Source organism: Pan troglodytes, chromosome 5, assembly GCF_028858775.2.
Source record: "Pan troglodytes isolate AG18354 chromosome 5, NHGRI_mPanTro3-v2.0_pri, whole genome shotgun sequence".
Taxonomy (NCBI): Eukaryota; Metazoa; Chordata; class Mammalia; order Primates; family Hominidae; genus Pan; species Pan troglodytes.
Window position 1 is genome coordinate 67,392,835 of NC_072403.2, and position 27,234 is coordinate 67,420,068.

Consider the following 27,234-nt stretch of genomic DNA (forward strand, 5'->3'; position numbering starts at 1 on the left):
TAAAGGAAATTTGTTTATAGAACTTTGTGTATGCTTTAGTGGGATGTCCACTTATATTGACAGCAATTGGAACAGTAAAACAAAAACAACTCATTTCTTTTCTGATAAAAATAAAATTCAAATAAAAAGTAATATATTAATCTGCTATTGGCTCCTGCCTCCTTCACTCCACTTATTTACGTATTAATCTATTTCATTATTTTTAGTATCTAAGGTCTAGAAGTCAAAAAGCCAAAATCGTGTGTAGAATTTTACTAATAATTAGATATATTTTGAGTCAATGCAGCTAACATTATATATCTTGATTTTAAGTATGTGCCACTTCCTAGAAAAATTATACCTGCTATAACCACCAAAGTAATTAAGTTCCAAATCACTAATTGCCGTAATTTTAATTAACACCTCTATAATTGTAACAATGTGTTTAGAAACCTTAATCACTATATTTCTAGAATATAAAATAGAATAATAGTGAATTAAAAATTAAATAACCAGGTTGTATTTATATAAAATCCATTTGTCTACATTTATTCCTATTTCAACATGATTAAAGAACATGATAAATGAAACAAATGTAATAAAAATAGCAGCTTTCTGAAATAATGAAAAGTAGAGAGCCAACTTTTGCCAGTCAATGTCACATATTTTAAAAATTCATTTTATTATTTTATTGCATATATTTATGGTTTAAACACAAGCTTTTGATATACATGGTGAAATGGTTACTATAATCAAGCCAATTAACTTATGTTAAAAATATTATGAAATAACAATATGAAAATCACATGTGAGGGATATATATCTAACTATTTTTAGCATTTAAGGGGGTATTCTTAAATTTTGTTCTCATCAGCATTTACACTGAAACCTTATTATACTGTGCATTTATATTGTATTGATAGAGATATTAGTCAAGCAAAGATAAATTTTCAGCCAGGTCCCCATCCTCAAATTGCAAATTGATAGTGCCTTTATTTTTATATCCACTTATGTGTCTATCAAATTCTTCTATTAAGCTTCCTAAAGCTCCAAGAAAGTGCTATTTAAAAAACATTAAAACTACTGTGTAGATGAATGAGTATAACACACATGTAGATATATCAACTCTCACCACCAACCAGAACCCCCTCTTAATGTCATTCATGGTATTCACTAAACACTGATAGATTGAAGGAATGGGAAACCTTTCACCAAATAGCTCAAGACTCCACAACTTCCATTCACATCTCAGTACTGTTGTATTATCTGCTAATTCTGATGGTTATCCTGAATCTTCCCTTGGAGGAGAACATCTATGATTCCCAGTGCTGAAGGTGAAGTTAACCAACAGTTCAACTTTATGCCTATGGTGGGAAACCTATACCTATGGAATGCTTATGTTGGAAAACCTATTTGCAGGTAGGTTTTAAAGATGATTTTCATTTGTCTATTCCTTCTAGACAAAGTCCTACCTTCCCATAGAAACTAGCTGCATGTGTCTTTCCCACCTTCACCTATCCCAACACATTCTTTCATTTTCATTATCCCTAACTATACAAAGTAATAATATAATGGCCATAAAACAAAAACAAATGCCTAGTAGCTACATATACATACATTCAGTCTGTTTTGTAAAACACTAAACAACAAATAAATGGGGCTGAAAAAGGCTTCATGGAAATTACAGTCCAATAGAAAAACCATTAAACAAGTGTTAAGGAGTCATTCATTCATTCTTTTTGTTGTTGTTGTTTTTCATCGTATAAGGAAACCCTAAAAATAAATAGGAATTTCCTGGGTAAGATGGAATGAAGAAGGCTTATCGTAGGGGGTCAGCACCAACCAAGTCCCAGAGGCAAGAAAATGTGTGCCATTAGCAGCTACTTCGCTGGAGTGACCGTGTATCAGTATTAGGGAGAGAGGGGCTCGATATTCAATCTTGAGACATATACAGGGACCAAATCTTGAAGGACCTTGTCTTAACATGGTAAGCAGTTTGGATTTTATATTAGGAGCCATTGAAGACAATGAAGGATTTAAGAGGGAAGCATGATTATATTTTGGCTTAAACAGGTCACTCTGTGGGCAGTGTCTTTCCTTTTTGATGCCATATCATCAACACTTGGCACATTATTCAACACATAGTAGGTGCTCTACAAGTATTTATTGTGTAAATAAATGTATAAGCAAATCATTGTAGTATGAATAATTTTCACAATTGATCTCTGCTTTGTGTTTTTACACCTATATTTCCTTTATATCCATGAACTTGGGCTTTTTGTTAAATTAAAACGTGAGAAAATTGACATAAGATAAATGATTTGTGAACACAATTTATAATATCTCACGTCATTAGATGCTACATTTAGGATCCATAATTAAAACTGCTAAATGTAGTTTTTATACAACTTTGCAGGATAATTCTGGGCTAACCACTCATCAACTCAAAAGCATTTTGAAAGGTTTGTAAAATCTGATATTTTGGAGGCCCAAACTCAAATGCATAGATTATTAAGAAGCAGGATTTGCTTAATTCTCTTTTTGCCAAAATTTTAATAACATCCGCAGTGAAAGACAGAACCTATATCCATTATATGCTAATTCCTAATTGATTTAACTCTTTCCGACTCCCTACCCCTCTACCAACTGATTTCTGAATTTTAAAATAAGAGGGGGCCTTAAACAACAAATTAAGTAATCTGTATCTTTAACATTCTTCTACTTCTTCTCCCCTCCAAGAAACAAAAATAACCATAAAAATATATATATTTAATGCTTCTCTGGCACTTGGTACACACCAAACACTGCTAAGAGCTTTACATAACCTTTCTTATTTAATTGCCACAATTTTTGAGTGATAGTATTAGCCCAAGACCAGAAAAGAAAATTTATTTTTAGCTAATTAAGTTACTTGTCCTAAACTAATCCAGCTTTGCAATTCATCCAGTCCATAATACGCATCCAAAATAGTCACTCTCATTTGTATTTGCATAATACCAGACTTAAAAAATGGGTAACTATTTACAGTATGATCTTGAGCTGACTGAGATTAGGAACATTAGATGAGCTGTGAGCTCCCCTCTACATTTAACTGTCCTGCTCTTCCTTCTCAGAAAAATCTCAGCTACCATCAAGAACAAGGGCCTGCCCCAAGCACACATGCTTCTCAACACCCTCTCAATCCCTTTCAATTTTTTCCTCCTCTGGGAAGCTTTCTCAGATACCCAATAACCCTACAATGCCTACAATGCTATACACTTCCTATAAATAACATGGTATTGTTGAAAATCCATCTTTATATGTGCTATTATTTTCTTATCTGTCTTCCCTACTAAAATGTGATTTTCAAGAGGTCAGGGCTATTTGCATCATCATTGTATTCCCAGGGGGCAACCCAGTGCCTGACACATAGTAAATGGAATATTGGCCAAATGAATAAACTGAAGTATTGGAACTTCTGTGCTTTATATTCATTCCAACTCTAAACAGCTACCTCCTAACCTGCAATCCTCATCCAACAACTCATTGCATCACCACTGATCACCACCCAGCCCTCCCTGTGTACTCTCCCTTTCACTATGCTTTCTACTTTGGGACCCTCATGCGATCTTATGCCACTGATCAATCACCTTAGCATTCAATTCTATCTGGAACAAGCTACATAATTTCCTTTACCACTTTCCTTGACTCTTCCACGACTTCAATAAGAGTCAACTGTCTGACTATATTTAAGAAATGAGTGGGAGAACCTAAAGGTTTTGAGAAGTTTGTATCTAGAAAAGTAGACTTGGCTATTAGACAGCTCCTAAGTGATAAGGAAAAGATGCTACTCAGAGAGGATAAGACATGGGCTGAGAGATTTAGATAAGAAGACTGGAAACTATGCCAGGTAATGAGGCTTGGGTTTAAGGTATGGAAATTTGAGATCATTCTCTTTTACTACTTCTCATGGGAGTGAGGACCAAAGCCTTTGCCTTCTATTTACCTAGACAATTGTGATCACATAAAAATCATTACATAATTCAATAAGTATTTAGAGTACCAGTACTATTCTGGGAATACGAAGTGGAAAAGATATATTAACATACCACTTAGATATGTTGGAATAAAATATATAAATGTTGCAAGGTATGCATGAACAGAATAATATTGTGAATGTTTTCAACCTACTTTATCTCAGTTTATGTGACAAAATTTATTTATAACCTATTATGTGCCAGACATTATTCAAAGTGTTAGGAAATACAGTGAACAAAATAGGCAAAGATTATTTGCCCTCATGGAGTTCACAAGTAAAATACTATACAAGTAAAAAAAAACAAAAACAAAAACAAAAACAAAACAGTTATAAGTGCTAAGGAGAAAAGACTAAATCTGGAAGGGGGAACATTAAGTTTTGGGATAAAGGCAAAATTATAGTTAAAGTGGTTGGGAAAGTCTTTACCGATGACATTACACTGAAAAAAGACCTGAAGGAGTTAAAGGAGTAATCTTTGGAAATTCAGAGGAAGAGCATTCTAGGAAAAAAGAATAGAAAACATAAAGGCATTGAGGGAGGGGTGTACTTAGGATATCCAAGGAATGGCAAGAGCCAGAGTGTCAGGGCAGAGGAAGCAAGAGAGAGTTGCAGATGAGGTGGGGGATCAAGGATTCTACTCCATGTCCACCCCTAAGTGCAGTCTTTCCCAAAGTTGTATCGTGAACTCACTTGGCTGTCTATCTTCTTCATCTTTGCCATCAGGTCCATTCCTAAGCCTTCATTGACCACAAACTCTGTAAGTTCTATAAAGAAATTTCCAATATAAAAATAGAAGTTGTAACATTAGCATCAAAGTGGCATGACTGTTTAAAAATATTGGGTTTAATTCTGTTAAGGTTAAAAATATACATTTTCCATTCAAATGCTAAAAGCCAATTATTTTAGTTAAATGCAAAATTACAGTGATTTGGGAAAACATTAGTTTATTTGAAAGTAACCACATTCAAGCAAGCTTGAATTTTGATAACTAAATTAAATAAATGAGTGGTAGTCTCTGAATCCAGTCATGATTAACACTATCAATACTACAAGTTAGTATTAATACTAATACTGTAAGTAGATAGAAGTGAAGTTATATACTATTTATCAGCTGCTGTTAATTTCAAGGGATGAGAAATGAAATGCTCTGAGTCATTAAAATAGATAGGTATAACAAACAAGTATGATACATCCAGTCATAATGGAAAACCATGGGAAAGATAATATATTCTATACGTAACTGCTATTATGAGTTAATTCCCATAGGGTTAAAAATTATTAAACAATCTCTTTTTATAATAAAACCACAGGTGCCAATATCATTGGAATGGACAAGATATTTAAATATAAAAAATATATAGCTTATTTAGCCAGCATTTGGTGTACATATTTTAGACAGTTAATTTTTCATTCAAGATTTTTTCCATTTAGAAATTGGCCTTTAATCTGAGGACTGCAAGAGAATTAAAACATACAAGTTAATCTCTCTGATATTAGAAATTAGTGCTCACATGTGTGATTATTTGCTTTGCTGAGAATTCAGTTTCCTTACATTCACATTGGTATGAAAATAAACCACATCAACCCTTTAAACTCCCTAAATAACTTTTATTTTACACATTTTAAGTATAGGAATATTAAAATATATTCAAAGAAGCAGAAATATCTCAACAATTTTTACTCAAAAATTGAAAAATTGATCATTTTGTGTACTAAAAAATATTACATAAAATATATTGTCTTTTTGCATGTATATGTTTCAATCCAAATGCAAATACATCTCTCTGTGCTCAAATATCACTGGCTCTCACAGAATAACAAAGCAAAGATCATGGGTTTTATTAGTATATTTCTAAAGTATCTTTGAAATTCCATTAAGATTGAATAATTTTTAAATATTTTTGAAATTTTATTACTGTATTATTTACTTGTTCAATGCATTCAATGAATAATGTTACATGGAAAGCCTTGTGCTACAGGGCAGTCATGTTTGCGTATAAATGTAACATAACTTTTTGTCTTCCAAAATTAACGAGTACACTAAATACATTAAACATAAATAGATATATAGGTATATTGATAGATAGATAGTAAACAGTATAACTTCCTGCAGTTATTTTTCTGACTGGTTTGTTTTGAGAAAGTCAAAGATGTAAATCTCCCACTCACAGCCAACTTATTGTGAGACAAGAAAAGACCATAGTCTCATGATGGAGAACAGCGAAGTCTCCACTCTGGGATCCACTTGGAATACAATCAGTACTTTTTCTAAAAATTATATACAGAATCCAAAAACAGTATTTGAAATTAAAATTGGGAATTGCTGTTTGTCATTTTGGACAAATCATTTAATCTCACCAACTCCCAGTTTCCTGATCTTTAATATGGGCAATAGTGATGTCTACTTGAAGTATCAATGAGACAACCTGTGATAGGGCTGTTTTAAGTGTCTAGTACATATCAGGTGCTCAATAACTATTAATAATTGGTATTTGTCAACTCAGTAAACATATAGAAGCAAAGCTTCTCTTTTTAGTATTCATAAAGATTGCAGCACTGGAGAGATTTCATCTTCTTGAAATATTCTGAAACATGAAATAACCATATATGCCCTCTTAAGTTTTAGTTGATGGTATTTAATGTTCACAGGATGAAATATAGGCTGATTATTCATGAGGACAGTGACATATTTGCTCTACTCATAGATTAAGAATCAAGATAGATGATCTATATAAGGCATCTAGTGTAGAATTATGATCAGCTTTGCAATGATTCCTTTTATAAAAAATGGGTATTTTGCCTCATTTGAGGCAACTTCATACCTCAAATAAGAAGGAAATATATTTATACATGCTTTCGCTTTTTGAATATAACAATGTGCATACAATTCTGCAAATTATCTCCCTTTGTAAACACTCTTCAATATCTTCTTTACAGTTTAGCTTTTATTTTTTGCTTATTTTGACCCTTTATTACATGAATGAGCGATGAGCAATTTTATAACAAAACACTAATCTTTTGTTTTATTGTGTAGAATTATTATTAGAACATAGCAAAAATTTTCTATAAATAATGCTTTCCACTGACTAATTAGGCTCAGTAGTACATGACATTATTAAATGAACTGTTACATGCTTTTGGTACAAGTATATAGAAGCTATTGAACCCTAGTTTGAAATGGACATAATTTTAACTATATCACGTATTTCTTTGGCTGTCACAATTCATGAGTTGTCAGTAGGATTTCAGTGCTGTAAACATCAGTATAATCTCTAGTTACTTCAATACTTTAATCTAGTTGACTTTGCTACTGAATTCATTGGTGCAAGCTGCACTACAGCTGTGTGTTAATAGTGATTTATATTCTTCCTCATTCAAGTCCCAAATGGAATCTCACCTGTGTTTGCATGATGTTCCAAAATCACTTGTTACTTATTAAGTAAAAGGTTATTTTCATGCATCAGACTTTAGAAATTTAAATGACCAGAGTCTGGGGAAAGAATATGTGAGTTGACAACAATGATTTCATTTTGACAGTTTTTCTTTAAGAAAAAAAAATGTCACATTCACCCAGAAACTCTTGGCATGTACCTAAAGTCAGGTGAAGTTTTTACTGTTTTGTGATTAGAAGCATTATAAAGCCTGCTTACTACAAAACATTAGTAATAATGCCAAATTACTGCAAAGAGAAAGGAAATCAGAATTCTGTTTGTCTTTGTTTACCATCACTGCGGCATACTTTGAACTCAATTTTAATTATGTATTTTCATGTCTTCCTCTTTTCTCAGACTGTGAGTGATTATTCCTTAGCATTGAGCACAAGTCCATTTTCTATGTTTTAATTCTACCCAGCCTCTTCCCTGTTACTTCCCTCTTAATATACTCTGTATCAAGGCATGGTGGAATGTCTCTTAAAGACCCCAGTTTCTTTATGACTCTATGTCCCTAACTATGGTAATCTTTTTCTACATGGAACTCCTTCTACTTGTTCATCCAGGAAGGTATTCATCATCCTCCTGAGATTCAGCTCAATGGTCAGCTTTGTGTTATGTATTTACCCACCCTCCTAGGCAAGATTCACCCTTTCTCACTTGTCTTGTGTAAGACTCTGCTCACACCTTCAGGTAGATCAGCTCTCATTGTACCTGAGCTCTTTTTTTTTTAATCTTGATCTCATTCTTTATCACAATGGTTTTTAACATCTAGTATGCATAAGCATTATAAGGATGCTGTGCGAAAAATGCAGGCCTCTGAGCCCCATTCTTCAGATTTTGATGCAACTGGACTCAGCAGGGGCTCAGAAATCTGGAGTTTCATTTACAGTGTTCCTAATGCAGAAGCCTGAGATCATACTTTTTAAAAACCTATAGTAACTGTGAATTAATCAAAGCCTGAGCAATACCTTATTTGTTTCTGCATACATAAGTCAAGAATAGTGATATTCAATAAATATTTGTCGAATAAATGAATGAGTAATTTAAAAATACTAAATAATTTCTATGTGAATAATTTGTAAGCTGACTGACAGTACAGACACATAGATTTGTGGCTATGTTTACAACTGTTCTTATGGAACTTTAACAAGTAGTCAATGTCAATTTAAGGGTTGCTACTAAACTTAATTCTTGGTATTCTTTTTTCCTAAAATTTTTCCTGAATAGTACTTGAATAAAAATGATAAATATAAGATGTGTTAGGAAGTATAACTAGTATCCTGTTTTAAGAATTTATATTCAAAAGATAGTTCAAAACCAGCAATATGAAGCTTAAACAACAAGGTGAAATGTCACAGAGATAAATGTGCATTTCTAGGTTTAGGTTAAAAAAATCGATTGTGAAAACTCAAGATAATGTTAGAACTGGTTTGACAACAGTTAATTTAGAAATAACCTAAGTTTTCAGTTGGTAACAAGTTTAATAAAACACAATAATATGACATAGCCACTTAAGAAAACCACAACTTCAGATTATGTTGAAGGACTTTTGAAGAAAGAAACACAGGATGTAATAGTGCCATTTCTTTGTGCCAGTCAACTCTCATCTGATATATCTCAAGATCACTGAGCCCAACTTTAAGATGAACACTAGGACCACTGGAATGGCTTCAGAAGAAAACATCTAAGATATTTGGTGAAATGGGAATTATGATATACCAAGAATAGTTGAAGGAAATCAGGTCTATGGGCAATTATTCTTGATACCAGTTTGTTACTGGTATAGTAATGCTGCATAACAAACAACTACAAAATATCAACATCATACAACAATAAGAAATTACTTAGTTCATGTGCTTTTGGTTTCGCTGGAAGTTGGCTGATCTAGGCTGGGCTTCCTGTACTCTGTTCTAGCTATGCAGAGAGCTGGGCTTGGCACTCCCTGAGGTCTGAGCTCCTCATGTGTTCATTCTGAAGCCAAAACTAAGAGAAAATCAGGCACGTGGGGGAGCTCTTTTCATGGCAATGGCAAGAAGACAAGCGGAAACACATAAACCTCCTAAGACCTAGGTTACCTAGAGGTGACTTTACTGTATCAGTTGAGGCAATATACATTACAGCAAAAAGTCAGAAAAACATACTCTGCCACTTTATTGAGAGGTACTGAAAAATCACACAGAAAAGGTCATGAAAGTAGGGAGGGGTGAAGAACTGTAGCCAAGAATACCACATTCTGGGTTGGATATTGACAGAGGGATATTTTCTTCTTTAAGCAAGGCTGACATGTGGATGCAAAAACAACCTAGATTCATTTATGTGTAGGTTTACATGACACATTAGAGACCAATGTATGCAAATGGAGATTACAAGGAGGTAGATGTTGTTTCAGTTTTAGAGTTTCCCAATAAGCTGAGGTGTTTAAAAAATAGAATGAAGTATTTGGGAAGCAATATGATATTAGGACAGAGAGTCCATCTTTGGAATTGGACAGAAACCAGTTTAAAGTTTGGACCTTTTACTTATTAAGCCATAAAGTCCTGAACATGGCAAACATTTTGAATCCTAGTTTTTTTATCTGTAACATGAGGATAAAATTATCTACTTCATTAGATAATGTTTACACAGTACTTAATACAGGCATCTGGCACATAGCAAATGCTTAGTATTGTAGCTATTATTAGTAGTAGTAGTAACGTTCTACCTTTAGAAATGGTTGTGCCCCCCGCCTAGCCTTTTACACTTCTCTTTTGCTTCTTTCATATGTCTCCTATAATTTAATAGTACTGAATATTATGTAACTCAAGTCCACAATTATTTATCCTCAAATTCCAAATCCAAAAGCTATAAAACCAAAAGTTTCTTCTTAAATAGGGTGTCTGAAAGAATTAAGCAACAAAATTCTGACCTAAAGTGATAAAAAGCTATTTATAATGATTTATATCTTGCTTAGTATAGTTCTTCATATATTCAATACAATAATATTAATATATATTTTTGGCCCAGAAGTCACAAGTAGTGATATGCAATATACAAAATATGCATTGTATTGTCTTTCTAAAATACAAAAAATTCTGAATATGAAACATCTGGTGTACAGCATTGCAACTGGAGGATTGTGAACCTATACTTTAATGTACCATATTTGTTAACCATTCTATTTCTAGCACCTAGCAAAATAGCAAACCCTTAATAAACATGAACTTAATAATACATCAAAAGATGTTGAAGAAATTTTAAATTCTAATTATAAAAAATAAATAATATCTGTATCTTCTTTTGACTCTATCCTATATTTTTCCCAGATAAATTTGATTTTTCTTTTCTGAGGTTCTCCAAAGATATAAAGTGTGTTGTTATTAGTTTTCCAATTCTATGATTTAAGACCACAAAGATCTATCTTTTTCCATGTGGACTGCAGTGTTAGAAGAGAAATATCTTCCTTATCTATATCCTTGTAGTACAATTTGAAGTCAGGTGATCTGATACCTTTAGCTTTTTTTTTTTTTTTCCCTTAGGATTGCTTTGGCTTTTCAGGCTCTTTTTTTGATTCCATATGAATCTCAAGCATATAGTAAGCAAACAGCATTGTACTTGTATACAATATACACATAGATCAATGAAACAGAATGTAGAACCCAGATATAAAACCACATATTTACAGCCATCTGATCACTGGCAAAACTGACAACAATATAGACTGGGGAAAGAACACACCTTCTTCAATAAAGGATGTTAGAAAAAATGGATGGCCATACACAGAAGAATGAAACTAGATCCCTATCTTTTACCATGTACAAAAGTCAACTCAAGATGTATTAAAGTCTTAAATGTAAGACCTGAAACTATAAAAGCACTAGAAAAAAACTTAGGAAAAACTCTTCTACGCTTTGGTCTAAGCAAATAATTCATGACTAAGACCACAAAAGCACAGGTAACAAAAACAAAAATAGACAAACGGGACTACATTAAATTAGAAAGCTTCTGCACAGCAAATTAAATAATTAATAGAGTGAGCAGACAACCTGCAGAATGGGAGAAAATATTTTAAAACTATTCATTTAACAAAGGACTAATATCCAGAATCTACAAGGAATCTAAACAACTCAACATAACAACAACAACAACAAAAAAAACCCCCAAATAATCCCATTAAAAAGTAAGCAAACACATAAATAGACATTTTTTCAAAAGAAGACATAAAAATGACCAACATCAACATTACCAATCATTAGAGAAATGCAAATTAAAACCACAATAAGATACCATCTCACATCAGTCCAAAAGGCTGTTATTAAAAAGTCAAAAATAGCAGACGTTGGCAAGGATGTGGAGAAAAGGAAATGTTTATAAATTGCTGGTGGACATGTAAATTAGTACAACCTATATGGAAACTAGTATGTAGATTTCTCAAAGAACTAAAAATAGAACTACCATTTGATACAGTGGTCCCACTACTGAGTAACTACCCAAAGGAAAATAAATCATTTTATATATACGTATAAAAAATACCTGCACTCATATGTTTATCACAGCACTATTCACTATAGCAAAGATATGTAATCAACCTAAGTGTCAATCAGTGATGACTGCATAAAGAAAACACAGTATATGTACACAATGGAATACTACTCATCCATAAAAAAGAATGAAATCATGTATTTTGCAACAACATGGATGGAACTGGAGGCTACTATCTTAAGTGAAATAACTTAAACACAGAAAGACAAATACTGCATTTCTCCCTTATAAGTAGAGCTAAATAATATGTACACATGGATGTAGAGTGTGGAATGGCAGACAATGGAGACTCAGAAGAGTGGGGGAACCAGATGGTAAGTGGGTGATGAGAAATTACTTAATAGGTCCAATGTACAATATGTGGGTGATGGTTACCCTAAAAGCCCTGACTTCAATCTATGCATAGAACAAATTACAACTATGCATAGAACAAATCTATGCATAGAACAAATTACAACTGTACCCCATAAATTTATACAACAAATATAAAAACATCTCTCTTCTCTCACTACCAATGTGCAAGTGCAAAATAACAAGACCTGGAGGCTGTTTTTTTAACATGCAAATTGACTAAGAAACCAAAGAAAACAACGAAAGCATAGAAATGTTGCTCAAAAAAAGGATGGAATGGCAACTAATGGAGAATTTATTGAGCTCAGATAACTACATTGGCCTGGTGCAGAAAAAAGATGATTTTTTCCAAACATGAATTTGGTCTTGCTAAATTCTAGGTTTGATGATAACCTAAAACTCTATCCTAATACCACTTTTTTTCTTTTTTCTTAGTGGTGTATTTAGGCTTTCTTGTTTCCTTCCTATCGCCTCAGCTATATGCCCCAACACTTTCAAATATCTGATCTGCCTGAAGAAAATGTAATTCTATAGTAATGAATCATATTCTCATTTCTTTGTCTTTGCAAGTGATGAGGTCCTTGCCTAAGTTTTACTTAACATTACAATCTCAGCCTGGCATCAGCTCTTCTGGGAAGCCTTGTAATACTTTCTCTTCACCCTCTATCTATGTGACCTCCCATGCTCCCTCATGTCCTCTAACACATCCTCCCAGCACAGTACTTATCACATGCTATGTGTTTATTTGAGTGTCTCTCTTCTTCTCTAATTGTTTACAAATAGTCCTCTGTGTTTTAGTATGTCCTTCCTACTGTGCCTTTGGAAGAATTTCCTGTATACTGAGTTTTTTTTTTCTCTATCTTGATTATTTTCTGTTGGACAGAATTTAGAAAATCAGGACCATAGCTATCTATAGATATATTTGAATCCTTAAAATGTTTAATTTCTTTAAATTAGTTGCCAGTATCTAAAAATCAGAGTATTGCACAGAAAAACTGACGTAGCAGGTTATATTTTTTTAAAATGGCTACAACATTTTTTTTTTCCATTCTCGAACCATGCTGTCACCCACTGACAGGTAAAGACTTATCCCTTCTCTTGAATCTGGCTGGACTTGTGAGGTGCTTGTAACTACCAGAATGAGGCTAAGTCATAAAAGGTAATGCAACTTCTCTTTTGTTTTTCGGGATACTCATATCTGGTACCCTGAGCTGCCATGCTATGAGGAAGCCTAAGTGACATGGAGAGGACTGTATGGGTGTTCCTTGCAGCAGTGCTAATTAAGGGACAAGCTGACAGCCAGCATCAACTGTTATGTATAATATGAGAAGAATCCCTAGGTGATTTCACATCCCAGCCATTGAGTCACCCTTGGCTTCTGAGCCTTTGCAGCTGCGGCCCCAGACATAGTGGAGCAGAAACAAGCCACCCTTGTTGTACTTTGTTAAGACTCCAGATGTACAAAAAAATTCCTGAGCATAGTAAAAATGGTTGTTCTATACTACTAGGTTTTGGGGTGGTTTCTTAATGCAGGAATAGTAACTGGAAAACCTAGACTTCCAGCTCTTCTTGGGGAGGAAAAGATAACAAGCATTACTGACCTCCATTTTTTTTTAAAAACCTAGGCTACATGGCCACAATATCCTAATGTTGAAAAAACGATAGTTGCTTTAGATAGGGCACATACATTCCAGTCTGCCACAGTCTCTACCACTCCTTATTGCATACTTTGACAGTCGTATACATTCATAAACATTCCTGATTCCTTAAATATGTTATTCATATGTTAAACTTTTTTGTGTGTGTGTGAAGCTAGACTTCTCTTCACCTACCAGTGAAACCAGAATTTCACCTTAGGTTCTTTCTGTCCTTAATGCTGGGCTTTTTGCAACACATCAGGTTCTTTCAGAATTTAGGATGATCTAATGCTTCCTATTTTTGAAGCACTGATTGTGTATGGTTTACCCAATACCTTCTTGTTTCCTCCTGAGGAGTGTTTCCAATTCTAAATTAACCTGGTGAGGAGAAATGACTGACATGTTGACATGCCTTGATCTCAATAAAAGATTAAGCAGGTTTCAGTTACTATCTAAAACACTTCCTTAGGTTTTCTTGAGAGACTTGTCATTCATGTGAGTAGAGAAAATGGTTTTTCTAACTCTTCTTATTAGAGTTTCATAAAAAGTATTTTAATGGTATATTTTTAAATACAGATTGACTATTTAAACTACTTAGGCAAGTAGTTTAGTTATTATCAAAATTAACCTTAAATTAATTAAAAAATCAACAAATACAAAGTATACATACTGATAATTTGAAGAAACACATTGTTTCTTTCCTAAAACTAACAGTGGTTCTCTGAAGTGCCTAAAATAAATACGTCAAATAAGAACTAAAAAAGAGAGAGAGAAAAAAAACCAGTGTTTATTGAGAGCTGAATTCTCATCCTGTGATGGTAAATTCAAACAATATCAAACCTACTGTTTATGCATGCAGAGGTCTGTAGATGGCAGGAAAATACAATTAAATTGTAGAATAACTGTGGGAAAGTAATTAAATCCAATAACCTGTAAATTCAATCTCATCATAGACTATAGCATTGAGACATTAGAGAATTAAATTACAAAATGAGGGCGAGTGACTTTATAGTGAATAGTGCCACTTAAATGAATAGGACAAGCTTAATATTATAACTTTTATTAAGTTACTGGATAACTGCAGTGTTTCACACTTTAGTTTTCATTAGAGGGATTTCTGTAGACTCAGTATCAAATATAAGGACTTACATTAAACATATAGCCTAAAAACAGTAAATAATTTCTTCTTTTTTTATTGCTCAGAAGTATCTTTTGGTCAGAACTTTTTGCAAAGCATGCAGATAGCTCCCTATTTTCTTATATTAAATGCATATTCTCTCTGGCCTTTTGAGGTACATAATAGACGTCTGAATTGATTTAGGTTTTCAGGTAGTAGTATCTGTTGGTCTTTATGTCTAACACTGTGGAGTTGGCAGATATGGGTTCAAATCCAACATTTACTATTTAAATATATTATACTTGGAAAAATCACTTAACATTTCTAAAATTTAAATTTTCTCTATATAAAATGAAGAAAAAAATACCTGCTTCATATGTTGTTGCAGGGATTAAATGAGATAAAACACCTCCAAACACTTAGTGTAGCAGCTAGCACAAAATGATTGTTAGCTATTATAAACTGATAGCTCCAAGTAGTGTTTGAGCAAAAAAAGCAGTGGCTCCCATCCTACAGGCTCTGACCCTTGAGGAGCTAAGAAGTTTGTGCGAGGGGTTTGAGAACCTATTCTTCCACCAAATGTAGATATGTATATTCACTGTATATTCTTTCTTTTGCTTTCTCATAAATAAAATATACATTGTATTTAAAAGCATTACTGTTTCCATAACAATTTCATATCATTATTTATATGTTCAAGCAACTGGCACTAATATGTACAATTACTACTTATTGAAGTGTGATAAAAATTTTAGATGTTGTGCTGGATCTTTTCAATTTGCTGTCCCACTTTCTTTCTTGCCTCCATCCTGTTCTCTCCCTAGAGGATGACTAATGGCAACACCGTCTATTGGATCGGTTTTCCTCTGCTTCCTACTGGGTCCATCCAGTGGGAGTAATGGTAGGAGACTGGCAGGAGAAAGGAGAGTGAGATCAGGGTACAAACTCCCTGTACTTCCTCCTGTAGGATGGCCGTGGTTGCCATTCTGAAGTAGAGGTCTCAGTTCCTGTCAGGTGGCCTCTCCCACAGCTTTCTCTGTTTCCCTTTCATTTCTATTTTTGGTAGTAGAGCACCTCACCTTATGGATATTATCTTCAGGGGACTAAATTGTCCCTTGTGGTACTCGTCCACTGAAAATAGTTCCCTGGTTAAACTCTCCACAAATTATCCTAATTTAGGAGTCTAATTCCCGGCCCCCACACTGTTTCAGTCCTGATAACTACAAATATTCAAAAAAGGTTTTCATTCTAGAGCACTTTATAATAATGCCTTATATTTCAGAGGGAGGTATCTATCTACATCTATATCTATGTCTAATCTACATCTGTATCTATACATCTTTGCTCTCCTAGTACATTCTCCACAGAAGAGAGGCTTCTTTTCCTAGGTTGTGTGAGTTCCTCACCTGATTCATTATTTAAGAAAAGCAAAGACTTCCATTTTAATATTTTGCCTATTATACCAATCTACAGTTAAAATTTTACATTGGAAGATTATAAATTTTTAACATTTCACATCCAAATTAAATTACTGTTAGAATCAAAGATCTGAATTGGTCTTTTGGCTTTTATTTGCAATATTGCCACTTGTATCTAAGTAAATGAAAACCACTTTTTTTCTACTTGTATAATTTGGTTTGGTAGAGCTTTTTTTTTTTTTTTAATTTGGACATTGGGAAATGTTGACAAAATCTTGTGAATTTCCATGATTTCAGAAGGTTGATCTTTGAAAATGTTAATGTATTTGAGGAGTATGTAAAAAAAAAAAAAGTTATCAGAACATGAACAGAATTTAAATGTTTGGTCCAATTAAAGGTGTTAATCCCAGGATGTAACTTGCCTTAAGTCAAAACTTCAAGTATGTGAGTTCCCCTGGAAACTGTAATACTAGCCCTGCAATTTGAAGCTTGCATAATCAACTCATCAATTTATTTCTTTACTTTTTCTCCTCATAGACACAGGGTAAGAGAAAAAGATGATGGTCAGAGACACCTTATATCATTGTCATCTTTACCAGTCATTAATGTGATTCAGTTAAGCTGCCTCCTGAGGACTCTTTTTTTAAAATTTATTTATTTATTATTATTATACTTTAAGTTTTAGGGTACATGTGCATAATGTGCAGGTAAGTTACATATGTATACATGTGCCATGTTGGTGTGCTGCACCCACTAACTCGTCATCTAGCATTAGGTACATCTCCCAATGCGATGTCTCCCGCCTCTCCCCACCCCACAACAGTTCCCAGAGTGTGATGTTCCCCTTCCTGTGTCCATGTGTTCTCATTGTTCAATTCCCACCTATGAGTGAGAATATGCGGTGTTTGGTTTTTTGTTCTTGCGATAGTTTACTGAGAATGATGATTTCCAATTTCATCCATGTCCCTACAAAGGACATGAACTCATCATTTTTAGGGCTGCATAGTATTCCATGGTGTATATGTGCAACGTTTTCTTAATCCAGTCTATCATTGTTGGACATTTGGGTTGGTTCCAAGTCTTTGCTAATGTGAATAATGCCGCAATAAACATACGTGTGCATGTGTCTTTATAGCAGCATGATTTAGAGTCCTTTGGGTATATAACCAGCAATGGAATGGCTGGGTCAAATGGTATTTCTAGTTCTAGATCCCTGAGGAATTGCCACACTGACTTCCACAATGGTTGAACTAGTTTACAGTCCCACCAACAGTGTAAAAGTGTTCCTATTTCTCCACATCCTCTCCAGCACCTGTTGTTTCCTGACTTTTTAATGATTGCCATTCTAACTGGTGTGAGATGGTATCTCATTGTGGTTTTCATTTGCATTTCTCTGATGGCCAGTGATGGTGAGTATTTTTTCATGTGTTTTTTGGCTGCATAAATGTCTTCTTTTGAGAAGTGTCTGTTCATGTCCTTTGCCCACTTTTTGATGGGCTTGTTTTTTTCTTGTGAATTTGTTAGCGTTCATTGTAGATTCTGGATATTAGCCCTTTGTCAGATGAGTAGGTTGCGAAAATTTTCTCCCATTTTCTAGGTTGCCTGTTCACTCTGATGGTAGTTTCTTTTGCTGTGCAGAAACTCTTTAGTTTAATTAGATCCCATTTGTCAATTTTGGCTTTTGTTGCCATTGCTTTTGGTGTTTTAGACATGAAGTCCTTGCCCATGCCTATGTCCTGAATGGTAATGCCTAGGTTTTCTTCTAGGGTTTTTATGGTTTTAGGTCTAAGGTTTAAGTCTTTAATCCATCTTGAATTGATTTTTGTATAAGGTGTGAGGAAGGGATCCAGTTTCAGCTTTCTACATATGGCTAGCCAGTTTTCCCAGCACCATTTATTAAATAGGGAATCCTTTCCCCATTGCTTGTTTTTCTCAGGTTTGTCAAAGATCAGATAGTTGTAGATATGCGGCATTATTTCTGAGGGCTCTGTTCTGTTCCATTGATCTATATCTCTGTTTTGGTACCAGTACCATGCTGTTTTGGTTACTGTAGCCTTGTAGTATAGTTTGAAGTCAGGTAGTGTGATGCCTCCAGCTTTGTTCTTTTGTCTTAGGATTGACTTGGCGACGCGGGCTCTTTTTTGGTTCCATATGAACTTTAAAGTAGTTTTTTCCAATTCTGTGAAGAAAGTCATTGGTAGCTTGATGGGGATGGCATTGAATCTGTAAATTACCTTAGGCAGTATGGCCATTTTCACGATATTGATTCTTCCTACCCATGAGCATGGAATGTTCTTCCATTTGTTTGTATCTTCTTTTATTTCGTTGAGCAGTGGTTTGTAGCTCTCCTTGAAGAGGTCCTTCACGTCCCTTGTAAGTTGGATTCCTAGGTATTTTATTCTCTTTGAAGCAATTGTGAATGGGAGTTCACTCATGATTTGGCTCTCTGTTTGTCTGTTGTTGGTGTATAAGAATGCTTGTGATTTTTGCACATTGATTTTGTATCCTGAGACTTTGCTGAAGTTGCTTATCAGCTTAAGGAGATTTTGGGCTGAGACAATGGGGTTTTCTAGCTATATAATCATGTCATCTGCAAACAGGGACAATTTGACTTCCTCTTTTCCTAATTGAATACCCTTTATTTCCTTCTCCTGCCTAATTGCCCTGGCCAGAACTTCCAACACTATGTTGAATAGGAGTGGTGAGAGAGGGCATCCCTGTCTTGTGCCAGTTTTCAAAGGGAATACTTCCAGTTTTTGCCCATTCAGTATGATATTGGCTGTGGTTTTGTCATAGATAGCTCTTATTATTTTGAGATATGTCCCATCAATACCTAATTTATTGAGAGTTTTTAGCATGAAGAGTTGTTGAATTTTGTCAAAGGCCTTTTCTGCATCTATTGAGATAATCATGTGGTTTTTGTCTTTGGTTCTGTTTATATGCTGGATTACATTTATTGATTTGCGTGTGTTGAACCAGCCTTGAATCCCAGGGATGAAGCCCACTTGATCATGGTGGATAAGCTTTTTGATGTGCTGCTGGATTCGGTTTGCCAGTATTTTATTGAGGATTTTTGCATCAATGTTCATCAAGGATATTGGTCTACAATTCTCTTTTTTGGTTGTGTCTCTGCCTGGCTTTGGTATCAGGATGATGCTGGCTGGTGAACCACCTTTTCTGATTCATTTGAAATTTTCCTGAACTAACAATACTTTGCAAAATAAGTGGGGATTAATTAAAATTGTTATAGCTGCTGAACTTCAGGTGAACCTTTGTAGGGTTGTTACCTTGTGAACCTCCTCTAGAATCTCTACTGAGGATGATATAATTATTCCATTTAGGCATCTGCCAGATTCTATTTTATAATCTCACAAATTCTTTTTCACTTATGCTAACTAATCAGTTAAAGACCATTTTCTCTAAAGATTTTTATCTTTTATCTTAGTTCTACTAAGTCACACATATTCTACTATTTTATTTTCACAATTCAAAATCAGCATTTCTTCTGATTTAGACTGTGACAGTGGTCAAATAATATTAATATTGTTTGTAAATGCTGGAGGATGATTGTAATTATATATTTCTATTTTTTTTTGAGACGGAGTCTCGCTCTGTCACCCAGGCTGGAGTACAGTGGCGCGATCTTGGCTCACTGTAAGCTCCGCCTCCTGGGTTCACACCATTCTCCTGCCTCAGCCTCCTCAGTAGCTGGGACTACAAGTGCCCACCACCATGCCTGGCTAATTTTTTGTACTTTTAGTGGAGATGGGGTTTCACCATGTTAGCCAGGATGGTCTCGATCTCCTCACCTCGTGATCTGCTGGCCTTGCCCTCCCAAAGTGCTGGAATTACAGGCATGAGCTGTGGCGAGGAAGAAGCAGAGGAAGAAGCAGGCTGCCATCTTTGATGTTTTGCAGCTTTCACTGGTGATACCTTCAGGTATGGGAAAAACTGAGGCAACTAGGGTCTGAAGCAGACCCAAGCAAACCGCAGCAGGACTATAGACAAGTGGCCTGACCATAAAAAACAAACAAACAAACAAACAAACAGAAAACAACAATAACATCAACAAAAAGAACCCACAAAAACCCCATTCAAAGGTTTGCAACCTCAAAGATCAAAGGTAGATAAGGCCACAAAGATGAGAAAGAATCAATGCAAAAATGCTGAAAACTCAAAAAGCCAGAGAGCCTCTTCTCCAAATCACCACAACACCTCCCCAAGGAGGTCAAACAACTGTGCTGAGGCTGAAATGGCAGAACTGACAGAAGTAGACTTCAGAAGGTACGTAATAACAAACTTTGCTAAGCTAAAGGAGCAAGCTGTAAACCAATTGCAAAGACGCTAAGAATTATAATAAAACAATACAGAAGCTGCACTGCACTCCAGCCTGGCAACAGAGAAAGACTCCATCTCAAAAACAAACAAACAAACAAACAAAAAAAACAACAATACAGAAGCTGATAGGCAGAATAGCCAGTTTAGAGAGGAACATAACTGACCTGATGGAGCTGAAAAACTCAATACAAGAACGTCACAATGCAATCACAAGTATCAATAGCAGAATAGACTGAGTGGATGAAAGACAGAGCTTGAAGACTATCTTTTGAAATAAGATAGGCATACAAGAATAGAGAAAAAAGAATGAAAAAGAATGAACAATACCTCTGATTAATATGGGATTATTTAAAGAGAGCAGACCTATGACTGATTGGGGTACCTGAAGGAGAGGGAGAATGGAACGAAGTTGTAAACTTGAATATCATCCAGAAGAACTTCCCCAACCTAGCAACACAGGCCAATATTCAAATTCAGGAAATGTAGAGAACCCCAGTAAGATACTCCATGAGAAGATCAACCCCAAGGCACATAATCATCAGATTTTCCAAGGTTGAAGTGAAAGAAAAGTAATTTAAGGGCAAGCCAGAGAGAAAGACCAGGTCACCTGCAAAGCAAAGCCTATCAGACTAGTGGAGAACCTCTCAGTGGAAACCCTATAAGCCAGGAGAGATTGGGGGCCAATATTCAATATTGTTAAAGAAAAGAACTTCTAATCCAGAATTTCATATCTGACCAAACTAAGCTTCATAAGTGATGGAGAAATAAGATCATTTTCAGACAAGCAAATGTGGAGGGAATTTGTCACCACCAGGCCTATATCACAAGAGCTTCTTAAAAATAGACTAAATATGGAAAGAAAAAACCATTACCAGCCACTGTAAAAACACACTGAAGTACAGACCAGTGATACTATGAAGCAACCATGTGAACAGTCTGCAAAATAATCAGCTAGCATCATGATGAAAGGATCAAATTTACATATAACAATACTAACTTTAAAGGTAAATGGACTCATTGCCCCAATTAAAAGACAGAATGGCAAGCTGGATAAAGAGCCTAGACCCATAGGTATGTTGTCTTCAAGAGACCCATCTCATGTGCAAAGACACACATAGGCTCAAAATAAAGGGATGGAGGAGAATTTACCAAGCAAATGGAAAACGAAAAAGCAGGGGTTGTAATCCTAGTTTGTGACAAAATAGACTTTAAACCAACAAAGATCAAAATGGACAAAGAAAGGCAATACATAATGGTAAAGGGTTAAACTCAACAAGAAGAGCTAACTATCATAAATATATATGCACCCAATACAGGAACATCCAGATTCATAAAACAAGTTATTAGAGACCTACAAGGAGACTTAGGACTCCCATACAATAGTAGTGGGAGACTTTAACATTGCACTGACAATATTAGACAGATAATCTAAACAGAAAATTAACAAAGTTATTCAGGACCTGAACTCAGCTCTGTATGAAGTGGACCTGATAGATATATACAGAAATCTCCACCCCAAAACAAGAGCATATACATTCTTCTCATCGTGACATGGCACTTATTCTAAAATTGAGCACATAATCAAGTAAAACATTCCTCAGCAAATGCAAAAGAACTGAAATCATAACAGTGTCTCAGACCACAGTGCAATCAAATTTGATCTCAAGATTAAGAAATTCACGAAAAATCACACAACTACATGGAAATTGAACAACTGATCCTGAATGACTTTTGGGTAAATAAGGCAGAAATTAAGAAGTTTTTTGAAACTAATTAGAACAAAGAGACAATGTACCAGAAACTCTGGGACACAGCTAAAGTAGTGTTAAGAGGGAAATTTATAGTAATAAATGCCCATATGTAAAAGCTAGAAATATCTCAAGTTAACAACCTAACATCTCAACTAAAAGAAATAGAGAACCAAGAGCAAACAAACCCCAAAGCTAGTAGGAGACAGGAATAACCCAGATCAAAGTGGAACTAATGGAGATAGAGACATGAAAAGCCTTTCAGAAAACAATGAATCCAGGAGCTGGTTTTTTGAAACCATTAAAAAAATAGATCAACTGTTATCTAGCCTAATAAAGAAGAAAAGAGAAAAGAATCAAATAAACACAATCAGAAATGATAAGGGGGATATCACCACTGACCCCACAGAGATACAAACGACCATCAGAGAATACTATAAACACCTCTATGCACATAAACTAGACAATCTATAAGAAATGCATAAATTCCTGGACACCTATGCCTTCATAAGACTAAGCCAGGAAGAAATTTTATGCCTGAATAGACTAATAACGAGTTCTGAAATTGAGGCAGTAATAAATAGCCCACCAACCAAAAAAATCTCAGGACCAGAATCTCAGATAGATTCACAGCTGAATTCTACCAGAGGTACAAAGATGAGCTAGTAGTGTACTGACAGTATTCCAAAAAATTGAAAAGGAGGGACTCCTCCTAAACTCATTCTATGAGGCTGGCATCATCCTGATGCCAAAACCTGGCAGAGATACAAGAAACAAAGAAAACTTCAGGCCAATATCCCTGCTGAACATCAATGCAACAATCCTCAATAAAATACTAGAAAACTGAATCCAGCAGCACATCAAAAAACTTATTTAACATGATCCAGTTGGCTTCATCCCCAGGATGCAAGGTTGATTCAACATACAGATATCAATAAATTTGGTTCATCACATAAACAGAGCTAATAGATGCAGAAAAGGCCTTCAATAAAATTCAACATCCCTTCATTTTAAAAACTCTCAATAAACAAGATACTAAAGGAACATACCTCAAAATAATATGAGTCAGATATAACAAACTCACAGCTAATATCATACTAAATGGGCAAATGCTGGAAGCATTTCCCTTACAAACTGGCACAAGACAAGGATGCCCTCTCTCACCACTCTTATTCAACTTAGTACTGGAAGTTCTGGCCAGGGCAATCAGGCAAGAGAAAGAAACAAAGCATATTCAAATAGGGAGAGAAGAAGTCAAACTCTCTTTATTTGCAGATGACATAATCCTATATCCAGAAAACTCATCATCTCAGCCAAAAAGCTTCTTAATCTAATAAGCAACTTCAGCAAAGCCTCAGGATACAAAATCAGTGTGCAAAAATCGCTAGCATTCCTATACACCAACAATAGACAAGCAGAGAGCCAAATCATGAATAAACTCCCATTGATCACTGCCACAAAAAGAATAAAATATCTAGAAATCCAGCTACCAAGGGAAGTGACGGATCTCTTCAAGGAGAACTACAAACCACTGCTCAAGGAAATCAGAGAGGATGCAATAAATGGAAAAACATTCCATGCTTATGGATAGGAAGAATCAATATCATGAAAATGACCACAGTGCCCAAAGTAATTTATAGATTCAATACTATTCCCATTAAACTACCATTGACATTCTTCACAGAATTAGAAAAAATATTTTAAAATTCATATGGAACCAAAAAAGAGCCTGAATAGCCAAGAGAATCCTAAGCAAAGAGAACAAAGCTGGAGACATCACGCTACCTGAATTCAAGCTATACTAGAAGTCTACAGTAACCAAAACAGCACAATACTGGTACAAAAACAAACATATAGAACAATGGAACAGAATAAAGAACTCAGAAATAAGACCACACACCTACAACCATCTGATCTTCTGATCTTCAACAAACCTGACAAAAACAAGCAATGGGGAAAGGGTTACCTACTTAATAAATGGTTCTGGTAGAACTGTCTAGCCATATGGAGAAAATTGAAACTGGACCCCTTCCTTACACCATATACAAAAATTAACTCAAGATAAATTAAATGCTTAAATGTAAAATCCAAACTATAAAAACTCTAGAAGAAGAGCTAGGCAATACTATTCAGGACATAGACACAGGCAAAGATTTCATGCTGAAAATGCCAAAAGCAATTGCAACAATGGCAAAAATTGACAAATGGAACCTAACTAAAGAGCTTCTTCTGCACAGCAAAAGAAACTATCATCAGAACGAACAGAATGGAAGAAAAATTCTACAGAATGGAAGAAAAATTTTGCAACCTATCCATCTATCTGTCAAAGGTCTAATATCCGGAGTCTACAAGGACCTTAAACAAATTTACAGGAAACAAACAACCCCATTAAAAACTGGGCAAAGGACCTGAACAGATACTTCTCAAAAGAATACATATATGTGACTAACAACATGAAAAAAGCTTAACATCACTGATCATTAGAGCAAAATCAAAACCAAAATGAGATAACATCTCACACCAGTCAAAATTGCTATTATTAAAAAGTCAAAAAACATGCTCGTGAAGTTGCAGGCAAAAAGAAACACTTTTACACTGTTGGTGGGAGCTTAAATTAGTTAAACTATTGTGGAAGACAGTGGATTGATTTCTCAAATACTGAGAAGCAGAAATACCCTTTGACCCAGCAATCCCATTACTGGGTATGTACCCAAAGTAATATAAATCATTTTATTATAAAGATACATGCACACATATGTTCACTGAAGCACTATTCACAGTAGCAAAGACATGGAATCAACCTAAACCTAAATACCCAACAATGATAGACTGGATATAGAAAATGTGGTACATATACATCATGGAATACTATGAAGCCATAAAAAGGAATGAGATTCTGTTCTTTGCAGGGACATGGATGAAATTGGAAGCCATTATCCTCAGCAAACTAATGCAGGAACAGAAAACCAAAAACCACATGTTCTCATTTATTAACGGGGAGCTAAATGGTGAGAACACAGGGACACACAGGGGGAGCAAGACACACTGGGGCCTCTTGGAGGGGGGTTGTGGAGGGAGGGAGGGCATCAGGAAGAATAGCTAATGGATGCTGGGCTTAATACCTAGGTGATGGGATAATCTGTGCAGCAAACCAGCATGGCACTTGTTTACCTATGTAATACACCTGAACATCCTGCACATGGACTCCTGAATTTAAAATAAAAGTTGAAGAAAAAAAAAGATTTAGCTACAAAGATATTAATCACATATTTGTTTAGAGTTATGAAAAACTGAAAATAACTTAAACATTTAACTGTACTGGAATGATTAAATTGTGATCAAATCATAGAATGAAACAATGTACAGCCATTAAAGATTATGTTGTAGACATTCATTTATTAACATAGATAGATGTTCTTATGTGCTGGAGAGTTAAAATTAAATTTCAAAACAGTTTGCAGTATATGATTTCAAATGTAGGTAGATGTATTAACACACATGAAAGATAGATAAAAAGATGATACATTGATAAATAGATACTCCAAAAATGTTCACAACAGCTGTTTCTGGGTGACTGTATTTATCTTCTTCTTTTTTTACTCTATTTTCTTTTTAAAAAAACTTTTAAGTTCAGGGATACAAGTGAAGGTTTGTTATTAAGTTAGTTCAGCCATTGTGGAAGACAATGTAATGATTCTTCAAAGACCTAAAGCCATAAATACCATTCTACCCAACAATCCCATTATTGGGCATATACCAAAAGGAATATAAATCATTCTGTTATAAAGACACATGCACTTGTATGTTTATTGCAGCACTAGTCACAATAGCAAAGATGTGGAATCAACCTAAATGCCCATCACTGATAGACAGGATAAAGAAAATGTGGTAGATATACACCATGGAATACTAGGCAGCCATAAAAAAGAATGAGATCATGTCCTTTGTAGGCACATGGATGGAGCTGAGAGCCATTATCCTTAGCAAACTAACACAGGAACAGAAAACAAAATACCACATATTCCCACTTATAAGTGGGAGCTAAATGATGAGAACACATGGGCACATAGAGGGGAACAACACACACTGGGGCCTTTTGGCCTTCAGGAGGAGGGAGAGGATCAGGAAAAAGAACTGATGGTACGAGGCTTAATACCTGGGTGATGAAATAATCTGTACAACAAACCGCCATGACAGATGAATGTTTTCATTTCACTTGGGTAAATACCGAAGAGAAGAACTGCTGGGTCATATGGTAAATGTAGGTCAACTTTTAAGCAACTGCCTAACTGTTTTCCAAAGTGGTTTACAGTTTTACATCCCTATCAGCAATTACGAGCATTGCAGTTGCTCCACATCCTCACTAACATTTATTTGATAATTCAATCTGTTTAATATTAGCCATTCCACAATCTGTGTACTAGTATCTAATTGTGGTTTTAATTTCAATTTTCCTAATGAATAATGATGTTGAACATATTTTTAGACTCTTATTTGCAGTTTGTATATCTTCTTTGGTGAAATGTGAGTTCAAATTTTTTTGCCCATTTTTAAAAGGCAGGTTATTTATCTGATTCTAAAGTTTTAGCAGTTTTTGCATATTTTGGATACAATCAAAGATATTCTTTAGAAATATATGTTTTGCTAATATTGCTTCACAGTTTGTAGCTTGCCAT

General features: G+C 34.9%; 1 protein-coding gene across 12 annotated transcripts in view; it reads right to left on the reverse strand.

The window, feature by feature from the left end:
• The window catches only part of KHDRBS2 (KH RNA binding domain containing, signal transduction associated 2), a 687,327-nt gene that overhangs the window by 110,492 nt on the left and 549,601 nt on the right, over positions 1-27,234 (reverse strand). For 3 of the 12 annotated variants that reach the window (XR_010158054.1, XR_002944246.3, XR_677075.5), the window contains exon 8: positions 4,688-4,761. The exons of the other annotated variants lie outside the window; for them this stretch is intronic. The gene's annotated coding sequence lies outside the window, so the exon portion shown is untranslated. The remainder of the gene's footprint in view (positions 1-4,687; positions 4,762-27,234) is intronic. 12 annotated transcript variants of the gene reach the window in all.